Source organism: Sus scrofa, chromosome 2 (assembly GCF_000003025.6).
Source record: "Sus scrofa isolate TJ Tabasco breed Duroc chromosome 2, Sscrofa11.1, whole genome shotgun sequence".
Taxonomy (NCBI): domain Eukaryota; kingdom Metazoa; phylum Chordata; class Mammalia; order Artiodactyla; family Suidae; genus Sus; species Sus scrofa.
In genome coordinates, this window is record NC_010444.4 from 81,077,150 (window position 1) to 81,094,864 (window position 17,715).

At 56.4% G+C, this 17,715-nt stretch overlaps 1 protein-coding gene across 2 annotated transcripts in view; it reads right to left on the reverse strand.

Annotated features, from left to right (window-relative positions):
* The window catches only part of UNC5A (unc-5 netrin receptor A), a 65,096-nt gene that overhangs the window by 16,054 nt on the left and 31,327 nt on the right, over window positions 1–17,715 (reverse strand). The gene's annotated exons all lie outside the window — the stretch shown is intronic.

Consider the following 17,715-nt stretch of genomic DNA (forward strand, 5'->3'; position numbering starts at 1 on the left):
GGGCCCTGGGGGGAGAGTGAGGCCAGGTGCTGCTGCTTCCAGCCCAGCAACCTGGGCTGCTGAGTGCCCTTCCCCCGCCACCAAGTGTCAGTGTCTCCCTCCATAAAATGGGTAAATAAGCAGTTCCCCCCCTTTGTGAAAACATGAAGTGCCAGCATACGTCAGTGGTCAGGGTTCATCATCACCCTGGTAGAAGTTCAAGGATCCTGGAAAGCTGAGGGGGGAGCTGGAGGGAGAAGGAGAACCCCAGGAGGGCAACCTGAGGGAGAGGAGGGCCTGGGCCCCTTCCTCTGGTGCCCTGGTCACCTCAGGGGCACTCAGTAGGTGCGATCTACCAAGTGAATGAAGACAGAAAGAGGCTGGGGCAGGTGCCTATGTGAGGGGGTGCTGGTGGCAGTGCCACAGGAGAGGCCGTGAGAAGAGCGGGTTGGAGTGAGCCTGGGCTGCTGGGTGGGCCCTGGGCAGGGTGGGAGCCAGCAGAATGTGTCTGGGAGCCTGAGGGACCTGGGCCACGTCCCACCCTTCAAGGATACCTGAATATGGGTTTCCTTCTAATTTTAACTGAAAACCACAACCATCCCACAAGTCATTTGTTGCTAATTACACAGGTAATTGGCTCTGCGGCTTTGGTAGAGGTAAACCCCCTCAGCAGTCTGACCGTCTGCTCGACCAGCGGGACCCAAGAGGGTGGGGAGAGGAAAGATGGGGGGAGGGAGAAGATGGAGTGGGGGCACCCTCAGCCTCCACACCCAGATGCCCTCCGAACAGGCCCCGCCTCCCTCAGGGCTCAGTGATTCCCCAACATTCACCCACAACCCACAGGGTCCTCTAGGCCTAACGGGGCGGGGCACGCCTGGGCTTCAGAGACCCATCTGCTCCCTGCTAGCAGTGACCTTGGGTGAGCTACCCATTTTGCCATCTAGGATGTGGAGGTCCTGTCTGCCCCATGGGGGAATCTAGAGGCATCTCATGCAGTCGGCCTCCTGGCTCCACTACCCTCCTGATGGGCAGCCCCAAACCCAGAGAAGGCATCTAACGAGGGCGGGGGCGCAGGGGTGGGGGAGGAGGCTGGCTCCTTGGGCCCAGGGGGCATCCATGCCGCCCCTTCTCTTTTGCTTGTACAGGAAGCCTCTTTTTCCAAGGTGGGCGGTCTGCTCCCTCCACCCCAAGACTATGATTTTGGGAAACAGATCTATGCCTGGTACTGCAGGTGCAGGGTGGGTGAGCTGGGAATGTCAGCAGAGGCTGAGAATCCCAGTGTGACATCAGGTACCCCCCAGGCCCCCAACCCAGGCTTGTTTCCTTGCCTGCAGAATGGGGAGATGGTACCCAAATCTCAGGGCTGGCAGGAGGATGAAATGGAAAAAGGCACAGCACTGGGTAGATGCTGGCGGCCATCTGTACCCAGTGGTAGAGTGACAACAGCAAGGGGCTCTGTCCCCCTCAGGTACCCTCCTGGCAATCTCTTCGGGGACAAGAGCTGATGAGAAAACAGAGGCAAAAAAGCCTGCAGGTGGCTTGCTCCTTGGGTTGGGGGGTGGGGAGTTGCGCTCCTGTGTGGGAGGGACATGGGGCAGTATCTGGGGCCTGGGCTCGTCCACTCCTCCCTCCCAATGCCCCCACCCTGGCCTCTCCCCAGCCTGTCTGTCCCTCTTGTGACCTTCCTTTGGCAGCCACCCCCCCCACACGCCCCCTGCCCAATACTTTCTGATGCTCAGAAATGGAGGCTAAGCTGCCTGGGAATCACACCTGCTCTTGGGAGGACTTGCTTAGCTTGTCCCACCCGGCCCCCATCCTGAACCACCCCCCAGGGGCTCTGTCAGTGCCCTTGGTGGTCTCCGTTTTAGGCTGAGGAAGGTGGGGGTGCAGTAAGAGGGGAGGAGCCATCAAGACATCTTACAGATGGGAACTCTTTTGCCAGTCCCCCGGCTCCAGCCCTGGACTCCCCGGAGCCACTTCCTGACACTTTGTTATGACATTTGCTCCTTCAGTGTCACTCAGCTATCACTTGCCAGGCCCTGACCCAGGCAGCAGGTTTAGCCAGGGCATGGCTGAGTTGGGCTCAGGCCTCCAAAGGTCTGGAGAATGAATGGGAGGGAGGGCTCCCAAGTGTCGGGTGGGGAGCTGGTAGGTCCTAGAGCCTCTCTGATCACTTGCTGGGGAAGCCGCAGCATCTGTGCAGACCGCAGAGCTGCACAGAGAAGAGCTAAGCTTGAGCCCTGAGCAGTGCGCGCAGGGGGCTGGGGCAGGAGGCACAGGCTCTATCTAGAAAGTCATTGGAAACCCCAGTGGCAGCTTCCTGGCCAGCCCATGCCTCACCCTGCAGAGGCTCAATGTGATGGCCTGGGCCTGCCTACCGGCTTAGGGTGTAGGTGGGGAGCAGGCGCGTGGCCCCCCATCTTCCCTATCGATCACTGCGCCAAGCACTGCTCGCGTCAGCCGCCCGCTGAACCCAGCACAATCCCTCATGTCTGCATTTAACTGCTAATGAAAAATAAATGTACTGTGACCAATAAGGGACATAGCTCACTTCTCCCGGGCCTCCGCCATGCCACACTGGCGCAGTCTCCCCTGCCCACCCACCCCCTGTGGGGGCATCTATCGGGTGGACCTGGGGGCACCCTCCAGGCTGCAGTTATGCCCTTCAGCAAGGACACTCTAAAGCCATGGGCAGGAGTAAACTCAGCCCCATTTGGGGCTGCTGGAAACTTCGGGGGTGGCCAGAGCTGGCTTCCCCTTCTCTGGCCCCTGAACCTCTGCGTGACCTTCACTCTTCTGGTCAGCACCTGAGATCTGCCCGCCCCCATCACAGTTAGGTCTCTTGCCTGGACTAAAGCACAGTCAGAGGCTTGGGTCTCTCTCCTGCCACATCACAGGCCACAAAGCTTTCCCTTTAACATGAACCCTGTCCTTGACTATCGAAGAAAACACCAAGCAGTGCCTGCTCAGTGCCAAATGATATACGATGCATTCAAAAGGACACAGACTCCAGTTTACTGCAGGCCCCACCACCCCCATTGCCTCACCTGGGGCCCACTTCTGTTACCACTGTCTGCCTGGCTCCTATGAATGTTTTAGGATGAAACCAAATGCCTTTTTTTTTTTAAACAATCCCATTTAATTTCAATTTAGTTAATTAAGTCAATCAATCAACCAATTTTGGCTTTTCAGGGCCACACCTGCAGCATATGGAAGTTCCCAGGCTAGGGGTCAAATCAGCTGCAGCTGCCCACCTACACTGAGGCCACAGCAATGCAGGATCTGAGCTGCGTCTGCGACTTACACCACAACTCAGGGCAACGCCGGATCCTTAACCCACTAAGCAAGGCCAAGGATTGAACCACTGAGCCACAACGGGAACTCCGAACCAAGTGCCTTTGACTGGCATCCCTGAACCTTCCATTCTGGCCCAGTCGACTTTCCAGCCTTCCTCTGCAGAAACACCCCCTGACCCCTCCTAGGCACTGCCTCCCACCTCCAAGTCCACGCTCCTCGCTATCTGAGACACCTTTCCTTCCTCCTCTGCCAGCACTTTTCTACCCTCTCCTCAAAACCTAGTTCCACTGTTACTTTTTCTGAAAAGAGGGCTCCCCCACCTCCCTCTTCCAGGACTCCACACATGCAGTTTCACCTCCTCTGCATCAAGGACCTAGTCTCGCTGGTGCTGTAGCTTTTCTCACAGGAGAAGACAGTGTGTGGCTGAGGCCTCTGTTCCCACCACCAGCCTGTCCTTCCCCGGTCCCTGCCACCCAGCTCGAGGCTGCCTCGTGCCATGCTGGCGTGTGGCGACTCGGACTGGGGCACCAACTGCCGCTCCCATCTGGCTGGGAGGTGATGCACCGTGGCGGCGGAGAGCAGGCAGGGCAGGGCCCTCTGGCCCCGCTGCGTCCTGACCCCCACCCCCACCCAGCTCCCCAGAAGCTCCGTCTGCTACACCCTCGCCAAGTCTGCCCTACCTGCCCAGCCTCCCTCAGGGAATTCAGTTCGAAGACGCCTTTCACTTACCAGGGAATCCCTGGCCGGCTCTTGGTCCCAGAACTGCAGGCCCTGAGGCGGGAACCCCACTTCCGGTGAGGCCTGGGGTTGCCCAGCGGGCCCGCTCCTGTCTCAGGAGGGGACTGGCTGCCCAGTCGGTCCAGCGGGCACCCTGGCTCCCGCAGCCCCATGAAGGGTGGGAGCCACAACCCGAGCAGTCACCGCCCACAGCGTCTTCTCAGGGAAAGCGAAGGGGCGTGGGCCACCACGTTGCGTACGTGCGTGCGTGTGCGTGCGTGTGTCGTGCGTCGGGAGGCTGGGAGACCCCTGCATACTGGGCTTTGGCCAGAGCTCCCTCCCGCCCCAAGGTGTTCCTATGCCCTGAAACGGATCCATTCTTTCACTCATTCGCTCATTCATTCTCGGGTTCACTCATTCACTTGAGCGTTCCCTCAGTGAATACTTACTGAGTGCCACGAGCTGCTGGGGGCTACTGCAGTGAGCAAGACTGACACAGCCCTTGTTCGCAGACGCTTTCATTCAAGACAGAGAAGAAGAAGAAAATAGAGGATTTCAGATGTTTGCTTAGGGTTCTGAAACAGGCAAAAGAGGTGCCGTTTCAGAAAGGGGGCGAGTTTGAGGGCTGTAGAGGAGCAGAGGGCTTGAGGCAGGTTCCTCCGTGGAGGTGATGTCTGAGTGGAGCCCTGAGTGCCAAGGCCAGGAGGCAGAGTGTTTTAGACAGCAGGGGACAGCACAAGCTGTCAGGCGGGGAGCAGCTGGGCTTGTGTGAGGACAGCGAGGAGGCACTGTGGCCAGAGAGGAGGAAGTGTGGAGGGAGACCAGGAGGAGGTGAGTCAGAGAGCAGGCAGGGGCCTGACCTTGAGGTTTTATGGGGAGAGCAGTGGGAAGCCTCTGGGGGAACGCTGAGAGCTCCGTGTGTGAGGAATGAAGGGAGGGAGGCAGGAGTGGCAGGATGGGAGACTCGGATAGGGAGGCATCCAGTGGAGTGGACCATGGTGGCCCCGCCTCACAAGATCCATCTGGGAACTCCCACCCAGACTTTAAGTCTCAGCCAACATGCCACCCCCCTTTGGGAGGCCTTCCTGGATCCATGCTCTGTCACTCTGTCCACATACCCACCCTGTCCCCAGCGCTTCCCTCCAGGGTACATGCCACATTTAGAACTGGGCTGGGTTTATTTGCATGCTGCCTCCCACACTAGACCATGAACTTGCTCAGGATAGGAACCCAGGTTTGGCCTGGATACTAATGGAGGGTTTGTTGAGTGACTGAATGACCACCCCTTTTCCCTTGAACTTCCAATGATTTACCTAAGGATTGCTCCCTTTACCCTTCCACCCAGAGACATGGAGAGAGCTCAGTGCAGCCCAGAGGAGGCAGAGTTGTGGGCAGGGAGAGGGCTCTGTGCTCCAGGCTGCCTCACCCCCCCTACACCCCAACATGCTGCTGCTCTGAGGTTGAGCAGCCCCCCATGCCTTTTCTCACCTGCAGTCTGGGTTGATAAGACCTGCTCCTGTAACTCTGAGGCCCAGGGTGGGTGTGAAAGTGCTTTCAAATGTTTTATTTTTAAAAGCACCACAGAAATGTGAGGTGTGATTAATCAAGCTATTAATGAACTCGTATTTACTGAGTGAGGATCAGTCCCTGGGAGCAGGGTAGGAGGGCTGGGGGCAGGGTGTCATTTGGCCTCACTCAGCCGGGAGATGTGATCACTGCCTCCCAAGAGCAGCCCTTCTCAGCCTGTGTCCAGGCTTGCTCTTTTCACCCTCCCAACAGCCCTGATGTCGGGGACGTGGTAAGGCAGTGGCAAGCCCCTGCTTTTGCTCCTGCCCTGAGAAATGGTCTGGATTTGAAGTGGGGAGCAGGTGGAAGCGGAGGCTGGGGACCTGGCAGTTTCCATCTTTCTATTCCTGGCTGCCTGCCCTGCATCGTACCTCCTCACCCCTGGCCACCTATGCTCCTTGTCTGTGCAGCCTGGAGATGTGCCTTTGGTAGGTCCACTTGGGGCCTGGTGTCCAGACAGCCCTGGAAGGGGAGAGGAGCGGCCACAGGATGGTGCATCACGCCCTTCACCTGGCATTGGAGGCTCTGCTGGCCCAGGGCCTGAGCTGCTACCTGGCCTCGCCTCTAGGGCTTCCCTTTATTCGTACGCTATAGGCTGGCATCTTGACTATGTGCAGTTCTGCAAAGGCTTGTGCACATTCTGTTCCAGGCCCTCCTCCTTGCCTTGTTAGGCTAACAGCACCTGGTTTTCTACAGAGAATGCCTCAGCCAATTCAGTCCACATGGTCTTTCGGTCCAGGTGGAACTGACCCCATCTCTGGTCCCAGAGGTGGTTCCCAGACAGGTGGGTCACCCCATCTCAACAGATGTGACTTCGGGATTTGCGCTGGGATGCTGGGAAGAGAGAACCTCTCTTTCTCTCTCTCTCTCTTTTTTTTTTTTTTTTTTTTTTGGTCTTTTTAGGGCCGCACATGTGGCATAGGGAAGTTCTCAGGCTAGGGATCAAATCAGAGCCACAGCTGCTGGCCTACACCACAGCCACAGTAACTCAGGATCCATGCCACATCTGCAACCTACACCACAGCTCATGGCAACACCATATCCTTAACCCACTGAGCAAGGCCAGGGATTGAACCCACATCCTCATGGATACTAGTTGGGTGCACAACCCATTGAGCCACAATGGGAACTCTGAGAGCCTCTCTTTCTGCTGGACCAGTCCTGCAGGCCTTGCAGGCCACAGGGAGGCCATGTGAAAGGGGGGGCCATCGGAGGGCCTGAAGCAGGGGCTTGGGGAAAGATGACAACCAGGGGAGAAAGGGTTGTTAACTCCTGGCAGTGTTTGAAGCCTGGGATCTCCGGAAGCTTCTTCTTTCCCTTCCTGGCCTTGTGGTCCAAACCTCCCATCACCTGTCTCCCTTGCTGTTGCCCCAAATGGCACAGGACTTCCCAGAGAGCAGGGACCAGTCTGGGTCCAGCACAAGGTCAGCAAATGAGGGAAGGAACATCTGCAGTACCTCCCGTTGGGGAGCACGTAGGAGGTGGAAGTGGCTGATGGGGTGACAGCTCCTCACATCGTCCCTCAGAAGGGAGGGAGGGCTGTGCCCTGGCCCCTGCTCACATACATACACACATGTATGCGGCACTCTGGTTTCCATGGTAATGCATGTGTGAAAGTGTCACAGAGGCAGCAGCCACCTCCCCAAGATCGGAGGAAAGTCACCCTCTTCTTTTCCTGAGGGGTTCCAGAGGCCTGGTCACAAGGACAGATACAGGCGCCAAGAGAAGGACATGCAGACAGGCTGAACTGCAAAGAACAAAATAGTGGGGGCTGGGGACGGTGCCGCCTCATGGCTCAGCATCACATGGTGTGGGGTGAATGGCTGGCTCACCCTACCCACCAGCTGCCACAGACCAGGCTTGTCCTCTGGCAGCTGCACTCTGGTGCCTTCTGCCCGCCCCTCATTTCACAGACAAGGAACATGAAGCCCAGGACTTGCCTAGGGTCACAGAGCCACAGAGGGCAGGGAGGCTCTCATACCTCCTGATCCAGGCCAGCCCCAGGCCAGGGCTTCTGGATGGCTCCTGAACCAGAGTCTGCCCCCACCCACCACACTACGTTCTGCTCACTCCACTTACATGCTGACCCTTCTCTGCTTCTCAGACAACCCCCCCCCAGTTCATTCTGCCCCAGGGCCTTTGCACTTGCTCTTTCCTCTGTCTGCCACACGCTGCCCCCTGCTCTTCCACAGCTGGCTCCCTCTAATCCCTCAGGTCTCAGCTCCAACTTTTCCTCCTCCAAGAGGCCCTCCCTAACTGCTGGGTCTAAGGTAGCCCTTCCTAACCACTGTCCTCTTCCCAGTCTATTTTCTTTCCTCTCTCTCCCTCTCTCTTTTTTTTTTTTTTTTTTTTTTTTGCTGTGCCCGAGGCATGCAGGAGGTCCCAGGCCAGGGACTGAACCCGAGCCACAGCAGTGACAATGCTGAATCCTTAACTGCTAGGCCACCAGGGAACTGCCCAGTCTACTTTCTACATTCACCATCACCTGAAGTTATCTCATTTGTGTACTTGTTTGCTGGCTATTGTTTATGTCTAGGTAGGATGATAGCCCCTTCCCTCAAAATGTGTCATGACAGTGGGGACCACACTTGTCTGATCCACAGCTATAGTCCCAGGCCTGGCACACAGTAGGTGTTTGATAAACAAGTACTGAATGCAAGAATGAATACACTCAGGTCTTCCAATTCGGCACTTGGAGCCCACACTGGGCACAACACTCCTGCCATTGCTAAGAGCCCCCAAACCCACCAGTGAAGGGGACTTAGAAACCACCAGTATGCCCAGGGACAGAGTACTTGATGGGGGAAGAGGCCTCCAGGGAACCCCTCCTGGGGTCCCTTGCTACTGCTGGGCCTTGCCTGGGGCCAGAGAAATAGTTAATAAAGCTGAGGCCTAAATAAGCATTTGATTAACAAACGATAAAATAGCTATTGTGTCCCCGAATTAAGCTGTAATTGTGGCTGATAATTGGCTGGTTAGAATTTAATAAGCTGCAATTAAATAGAATGGAATCCAGGGTAATTATGTGGTCGCGCAGCCCAGAGAGAACCAGGGAAGGAAGGCTTTCTCCTACTTTGGAATCTTCTGCTGGTGCCGTGCGTGCTGCTGTGGGCGTGTTTCTGGTGGTGGTGGTGGTGGTGGTGGTGGTGGTGCTGTGTGTGTGTGTGTGTGTGTGTGTACGCGCACGCATGGCAGGCCTCCTCCACCTTTCACCTGGCAGAGGCGGGCAGGTGGGCACTGGCCCAGCCCCCCCTCACCATCGCTCGGCGGGAGATCATCACGCAGGCTCTGAGCCCTGCCAGGGCCTGTGGCAACTCCAGCTGAAAGAGACATAAAAGGATCCCTGGCACAGTTCCCTGCAGAGTGGGAGGCCGTGGGAGGGTGGCCAGAAGGGCACTGGGAACGCAGGGAGACAGGCAGGCAGGGAGGGGGTCTGCCCGTCTTTCTAAGGAGAAAACTGGGGCTCAGAGAGGGGAAAAACTTGCTCAAGGTCACTTAGCAATCAACGGCCAAACTGGGCCGGATTCTCAGGTTGCCTATGGATCCAGGGTAATTCCAACTGGCCAGGAGGCTGGGCCCCACTCCCCTCTGCCCACTGCCCCTGTCGGCTCCCCAGGCACCCTGCCCCATTCCATCTGTGTCAATCACCAGGTAAACACACAGGCTAAGGAAGAAGGGTCCAACTGTTCCCCGTGTGCGCCCTCGAGACAAGCTGCTCTCCGTGCTGCCATTTCTCTCTCCCATGGCCCACCGGCCCGCCAGAGGCATCGGTGGCTGCAGGGCTCCCTGGTGCCTCAGCCTGACATGCCCACCCTGCCCCCAGCCCAGGTGTGGCCCCCACAAGTCCAAAGGGATGATGAACGGCATTGCTGAGGCGCCATTTATGACCCCATCAGCATTTTTACAATGTTGCCGGCAATTAATTTAATTAAAGACCCTGTCCTGGATATGGTGGCATTTCATATCTCACTGGTTTAATGCGATCCTTGCCCGAGCAGGGGCCAGGGGTAGTCCAGGAGCAGCCGCTCTGCTCCCCAGCCAGGCTCGGCTCAGCCCACACTGGTCATGGCCCCCAGATGGAGCCCAGAAATGAGAGGGATGCCACCCAGTGATCTGCCCTTTTCCAGTGGGAGACACTGCCCACACCCACAGCCAGGATGAGCACAGACACACAGGCTCACGCACACACGCACACCTGCACACATGTGCACAGTCATACAGTTATACCATGACTAACCCTCATGGCAAAATTTAAGTGGATTTTCTTATTTAACCCTCATGACACCTCTAGGAGCCAAAAAACCTATTTTATATCTTCAACTTCCACGCAGGCTGGCTACTCTTTTTTTTTTCCTGCATTTTAGAGCCACACCTGAGGCATATGGACGTTTCCAGGCCAAGGGTCGAATTAGAGCCATAGCAGCTGGCCTAGCAACATGGGATCTGAGCTGCATCTGAGACCTACGCCACAGCTCATGGCAATGCAGGATCCTTAACCCACTGAGCAAAGCCAGGGATCAAACCTGTCCTCATGGATACTAGTCAGGTTAGTTACCCCTAAGCCATATTAGGAACTTCCTACTCCCTTTTTAAAAAATTTTTTATGGGAAAGAAATCTTACCCTGTAGAGGAAAGCATTCTTTAAAAAACTTTTTTATTTATTTTTGTCTTTTTGGTTTTTTTGTCTTTTTGGGGCCTCACTCATGGCATGTGGAGGTTCCCAGGCCAGGGGTCCAATCGGAGCTGTTGCTGCCGGCCTACGCCAGAGCCATAGCAACGCCAGATCCGAGCCACGTCTGTGACCTACACCACAGCTCACGGCAACGCTGATTCCCCAACCCACTGAGCAAAACCAGGGATTGAACCTGCAACCTCATGGTTCCTAGTCGGATTCGTTTCTGCTGTGCCACAATGGGAACTCCCTAATTATTTATTTAATTGAAGTTTAGTTAATTGACAACATTGTGTTAATTTCTGTTGTATAGAAAAGTGACTCAGTCATACGTACATATATTACTGTACATAATTACATATATTATGCATTTATGTGTATGTATATATATATATATATACACACACATTTATATATACATGTATATATATATTTTGGCCATACCTGCAGCATACAGAAGTTCTGGGGCCAAGGATCTCATGCCACAGCAGTAACCAGACCCACAGCAGTAACTGGATCTTAACCCACTGAACCACTGGGGAACTCCTATATGCTTTTTTTCATTTTCTCCCATTGTGGTATTACAGGATATTGAATACAGTTCCTGGTGCTATACAGTAGGCCCTGTCGTTTATCCATGCCGTATATAATAGTTTGCATCTGTTAATCCTAAGCTTCCAGTCCGAACCCTCCCGGACCCCCCACCCCCGACCCCTTGCCGTGCCCCATACTCTTAACCAGGTCCCACTGGTTCAGCAAATGTGCTAGACACAATGTGCTGGGATGGTGCTGTGCTTGGCATGAGCCACAGAGCAGTGCCCAAATTGGACTTGAGTCCCTTCCCTATGGAGCGTCCATGGCCACAGCCCCCCAGGGAAGTCGGGGGCACAGAGCGTCCCAGAATCACGCTCACCCCGCTGGTGCTCTGGCCTGCGTGGGCACACACACCAAGCCCCCTGGGCACACACATGTGCACACCAGCACTGCTCACTGTCCTCTGGGCTAAATCTGGCCAGGGCGGCTGATGCCCCCACTAGGATGGCGACCCTGCAGACACAGGTCACCAGCCATCCTGTGACCCCATTTCAACAGCTGAGTCCACCTGGACCCTGCCTCATACAGGGATCTACACGAAAATGCAGTCACAGATCCAGCTTCCACCAGCAGTGGCGGTGGCTGGGTGCATCCCCCAGCTCCTCCTCTGCCCCTCGTCCATGCGGTGGCCTGGTTGTGCTCTGTCCTCTCCTGGGGCCCCTGTTTCCCGAGCTCCCCACCCCCATAGCCCCCTGCCCGTGGCTCTTCAACTGACAGGAGCCCCCAGTCCCCCTCACCGATGGGCTGCCTTCTGACACTTTCCCTGCCTCTGGATGGCCACCAGGACCTCACTCTGGTGCATCCCAAGAGATTTGGGCTGGGTGGCTCCCCCAAACCTCCTGCTCCCACAGTTTGCTCTTTATCAGCAGGGCCACGCCCCCAGGAACCTCAGCGGAGTCTCAGCTGCCAGGCCTTCTTGCTCCCTCACAGTCCACGATTCCAGCCCCTCCAGTCCCTCTCCCACCCACCCCCTTCTCCCTTGCTTCGCCGAGAGCCAACTCTCTTTGCGGGCTGCCCCTGCCCAAGCCTCCAAAACCGATCTTCCCAGCTTTGGTACCAATGCCACCAATGCCACCACTATTTTTAGAAAGAAAACCCAATCCCACCCTTCAAACCCCTGCAAGGGTTCTCACTGACTACAGGGTAAAGGTTCCCATAGACACCCACATCCCCCTTGGCACCAACCCATGCCCTGCAGTCAGCTTAGCTCACCCACTACTCCCCTCTCCTGGCACGCCCAGACCCTGCCCCTCACCCCAACTCTTCCCTGTACCTGCAGAGCCCCCACCACCCACTCCCAATGCCTCCCAGCCCTGTTAATTCATAATTCAAGGTGTCATCTCCTCTGGAAGCCCTCCAAGCTCCTCTCTGCAAGGGGGGTACACAGCCCCCTCCTCCACCTCCCCGGCTAAGAGCATCACCCGCTGACATAGGCCATGTGTGGTGGCCGCCTCCTCCATCAGACTGCAACCTCAAGTGTGTGCAGCAGGCCGGGCCATTTCTCAGCAGTGTCCAGCTCAGGGACTGGCAAGTGGGGTGGGGGGATCAATGACTGGTCGAATTGAAGCCTCTCCCCTCACTTGCAAGATCTGGGGCTGGACCCACAGGGCACGGACTTGCTGAGGGCAGGAATGGAGCCCTCAGTTGGGCATCCAAAGACTGGGTCCCCAGTCCCTACTCTGCCTCTCCTGGCTATGTGGCCTTGGGCAATTCATTGCTCTCTCTGGGCTCCAGAGGGGTGGGACTGGGTCAGGGATAGCAAACGCAGGTGCCTTCAGGGGCTGGGGTCGGGAGGCCAGGAAACATGAGAGTGAAGATGCCCGTCCAAGGTGCCAGCTCAGCCCAGCTGACCGCTGCCACGTGGCAGGCCGGCCAGGAGATGCTGGAGTTTTTTCTTTCAAGAGAAGCTAGAAATCATTTTTATGTGAAATTCCCTGTTTTAAAATGTTGACAACTAATTTAAACATCTAAACATCATGTGGGCCAAACAAGCTGGTGGGCCAAAGCCAGACTGGACAACATCCAAGGTCTCCTCTGACTGTACAGATGTAAGAATTGGGGTCACAGCACGGTGAGGGAAAGCCCCCTGATCATTGCTCTGCTCTCTTAATTTCCATCTCTCCCTGACCCTTCCCAGCAGCCCCACCACCCTGTCTTCTCCTTGGGACCCCTCTTCATCACGGCTTCCTGAAGGAGGTCCCCTTGGGCCTGGTAGAGGCTGGAGGGGTCATCTGTCCATCCCTGGAGTGGCTGGGAATAACTGTGAGCAACAGCATCCGCCCTCCGCTGAGGCCTAAGGGCACCGGCCCCCTTCCTAGAAGCTGAGGATCGAGAACTGGCAGTGAGCACTCCCTGCTGGAGAAGATGCTGGGGGGCCGACAGGGTCTGGGGGCTGCCTGCCTTGGCTGCCTTTGCCGGAGCCAGGAAAAGGCTGCTGGCGACAGGAACACAGGCAGGTTGGGGGTGGGCACTCCACAGGGGAGACCTTCTGCCACGATCCCCCCCAAATCTGGGCAGGCTGGAGCTCAGGCCTGGCTGGAACCTTACAGCTGGAAGAGGGTGTCTGACTGCACCCATCATACCCCGACAAGACAGTAATGAGCCCTCACCCCATTTTAATTACCTGCTGTCCAAATAATTACCGGCTTGTTTATTTCACTTAATGGCAGCCGTACTTTTTTCTCCTGATATTGATTTCATGTTTTCCTGGTTTGTTCATTATCTTTCCTGCCCCTTTAATGGGCTTGGAGGTCCTGCGGGTGGAGGAGAGGGGGCTGGAGGAAGCAGGGGTGTGAGGGAATACGAAGGAAGGAGAGGTGGCCTGGGCCTTGCTGTGCAGCCTGAGGTGAGCCACTGCCCTCTCTGGGCCTTGAGTCCCAGAATCCCAGACCCCTGCACACCCTCTCATCCTTGATGAAAGAAAGGAGGGAGAGAGCAGCAGGGGAGAGAGAAGCTGGTGCGCTCCTTCCCAAGGGCCCCTAATGGGATGGGCAGAACGTAGGAGGGATACAGAAAAGGGGAGGGGTGGGGTGGAGTGATGCTAATGCCAGAATGAGGTGGGAGGGGGTGCTCCTGGAGACCAGCCTGGAAGAGGCAGCAGTGCAGAGGCCACTGGCCAGTGGGGATGTGGAGAGGCCAGGGGGTGCCCTCCTTATCCCTGGGTCCCTGAGGTCTGTTGGCGGAAGGCACAGGAGACTCCAGCCTCAAGAAACCGAGCTTTCCCTGGGCCTGACCTCTGTCCTTGGCCTCTGCCTCACCTGCTTGCCGTCACCATGGAAACGTGGATGATGCTGTGACGTCATCTGGGCTGTGAAAGAGCAGCTCATTACTCTGATGGGGGGTGCGGTAAGGAGAGATAGGGGTGAAGGGGGAGGTGAGGGCCAGGGCTTCTTTGGGTGAAGATTTAGAGACTCTTGAAGGGGTCATTAGCTCTTAATAAATCACTAATAATTGCATGAATATTTAAATCTTAAAAAAAAAATACAGTAGGCCCAGTGAGTTTGCCTGTGTGGGTATTTATTGCTATCAGCCTGGAATATATAAAAGTTGGTATTGGTCTGATTGAACTGCTGTTATCACCACAGCTAAATGGGTAATTGGGAGTGAGAGACGCTATCAGTGGATATAAATTACATACAGTAAACCGAGGGCATTAACTGAGAGTTTATTATCAATTATCCCTGCGCTTGTTCCCCTTATAACGAACTTTAAGTATATTAATGAGAAAATTTACAGGTCTTAATGAATTGAGGGGAGCGAGAGGCTGCCGAGGGAACCCCCTACTTCGGCCCCACACGGTGCTCTCTCTGGGACCCTCAGTGGTTTGTTCCTGGCCAGGAGGGGGCGCTCATGGGTTGGCATGCCAGGCCACAGACATGTGCTTTCCTGCTGGGACCTTCAGGGATAGCTGATCGGTCCCCAAGGCCGGCCCTGCCTCTCCTCAAACCCCCATTCCAGAGAGGGGCGCTGGGTGGGAACAGGGTGGTTTCATCCAGGCAGAGACCCCGCCAGAGCCTGGTCCTGGCTGTTGGGTGCAGAGAATGACTTCAGCTGGGGCCTGACTTCAGAGGATGCCAAAGAGGCAGATCGTTGCCTGCGCCCAGACCAGAATGTGCGCGCTGCCATTAGAGCGCCACAAATGGGAGTGTGATGGGGTGGGAGGCCGAGGGGATGCGAGTCTGCGCGGGGCTGGGGGTGCCCCTGTGGCAGCTCCACGGGCAGAGCATTTGCGTAGCATCTGTGTCCACCCTGCTGCGGGGCACGGCCGCCCTGTGCACTCCAGCCACTTGCTCGGAGCAGACAGCCCAAAGGTCTGCTAACTTCAAGGTCAGCACGACCTCCTTCTGGGCCAATTCACCACCCAGCAGCCTCGGCTCCCTCTGGGCCTCCCTGCCACGACTTGGCCTGCTCTCCCTGGTGTCCTCAGCCTCTCCCACCAGGTCCTGGGTAACGACCTGGATTTTCCACAAGGCACAAAACGAAGGCTCCTCTCTCAGGAGCTTATTCACTCCTGAGAAGATAGAAAATGGCTAGATATCAGGGCACTAAGTCTAAGGCTACAACTGTAGTCAGAGCTCCATCGGAAAAGCACTGGTGGCACAAGAGCACATAACTAGGGATGTCTGATCTGAGGCGTCCAAGAGGGCTTCCCAGAGGTGGTGTCACCAAGCTGTATAAAATGCCTTGATGACCCAAGGATGCTCTGCTCTTCTCCACCAAGGACAAGAATTTGATTTGGTGAACTCTTTCCCTCCTTTCCAGCCTCGGCCCCTTCTCTCTTTTACCCTCTGGGCCCCAGTTCTTCCCTCCACCCTGTTCCTGACTCAGCCCCTACAGTCCAGCTTGACCTCCACTTCTCCTACCTGCTGAGGAACCCTCTGTCTGGCAGGAGGCTCCTCCCTCCCTCCCGTTCCTCTGATCTGCCTTCTGCTTGCTCTGGGAGAACGGAGAATGACAGGCTTCCACGAGGGGGTGTCTTTGGAGCTGAAGACTCCTAAATCCCCACTTGCGGGACCTCCAAGCCCATCTCCACCATCTCTCAGCCATCCCATGTGGCCCCCTGCAAACGGTCACCTCCCTGAGCCAAAAGAACTGTCACTGCCCTGGCTGGGAACCTGCTGGCTCTGCCTCTTCCATCTCTTTCTCTCCTGTCCCTTCAGATGTCACAGGCCACTGTCTTCTCAACTCACCTCCTAACACGGGCCTTTCATCTGTTCCTCTGCCACTCCATGCTCAGTCCTGCCTCAGAGCCATTGTACCCACTGGTCCCTCTCCCCCTGATGAGCTCACTCATCACTGTCCAGACCTCAGCTCCAGGCACCTCCTCGGAGAGGCTTTACCCGAGTGCCCCATCCAAGACAGCACCCCTGTCATTCTCGGGTGCCCACCCCCTCTGATGGGTTCTCTGTTTGACTTGTTTCTTTGCTGCCCATTTGCCTGGAACCAGAGGCCCTGTCACTACCTATTTCTGAGTGAGAGAATGATGATGTTTCTGGAGCGCTTGCTCTGGGCTGCACACCATCAGGCCAGGGCAGGCACAGAAGGCTGTGCGTGCGCCCTGCCGCCAGGTCGGGGTGGGCGGTGGGTGGGAGGGGATATGTTCTGCTTTGGGGAAAAGGCAGGGGCCTGGAGGGAGCTGCAGGGAAAGGCATTCTAGGCGGGGGGGAACAGTGGGAGCAAGGAGACTGAGGCAGGACATCTCTGGGGGCAGTAAGGATTGGATTAGAAAGGGTTAGAATCTGTGCCGGGACAAGGGCATGAGCAAGCAGGGAAGGTTCTGGAGCAGGGCGGATGGGATCAGAGGGCTGTTGAGAGATGGCTCTGTTGGGGGAGGGGGAGGGGCGTGAAGGCCATCGCCACCGTACAGGGAGCTGCCTGACCACAGGAGAGGAGGAACGGATATGAAATGCACCTCAGGGGGGCAGCGTAAGGGCAGTCACCATCCTGGCCGGGAAGGAGGCAGGCGGGGAGCAGAAGATGACTCTGTCATTTCCTGCCTGGTTGAGTGGGTAGACGGTGGAGCAGCCAGGCGTAAACAACTGGTAAACCCTTGGCCCACTGCTCACATTTGGGGGGTAGGGACAGGAAAGATCGGTGCCCTCTGGAAAGGTGGGGCTCCTCCGACAAGCTGAGAGAGCCATAGGCCTGCCCTGCTGCAGACACAAGTTGGGGGCACGGGGCGGGGGTCCGAGGCTGGACCCAGCTCTCGATGCCATGAGTCACTGAAAGCAGGGCCAGTCAAGGGCTGTGTTGCTGAACCTCAGTCTTGCTTGGGCCTCCGCCTTCCAGCTGGACCAGTGAGAGGCCAGGCTGGCTTTCAGAAGCAGCAAACTGCCAGTCCAGGGGCTCCCAGGTGTGTCTTGTAGGTTTAAATCTACCTGTAGAGACTGGGAAGTCCCACACCAACATCGGGATCTACCCCCAGAGAAGACTCTCAAGCTGAACCACACCAGCCACAACAGGCTACGTTCCTCAGGGCAGTTCACCCATGTCTCTTGGGGGCGCTACCCTCCCCCCCGCTGCTAGAACTAGGGAGCGCCCAGGATCGACTCAGCTCATCCCCAGAATCCCTTCTAGCTCAGTCGGGATACTTCTCCCACCTCACACATACCTCACCCAAAGGAGCCTGGTGGCCTGCTGGATCCCAGTCCATCTCAAGGACATAATAAGGCCTGGGGTCTCTGATCTGTCTGCTGTGACACTTCCATCAGCCTGGACCTGTGTTTAGTCACAGCTTTTATTTTAAAAAGTGCTTTGACTCCCCCCAAAGCCAGCCCCACTCGCTTGACTCTCTCCAGCTCTCCACCTAGTTTCCACGCCTCTGGGCCCCTCTCCCTCCCTGCTGCCTCCTGCCTCTGTAAATAATCCTCTCCTCTGTGCCTATAATTAGC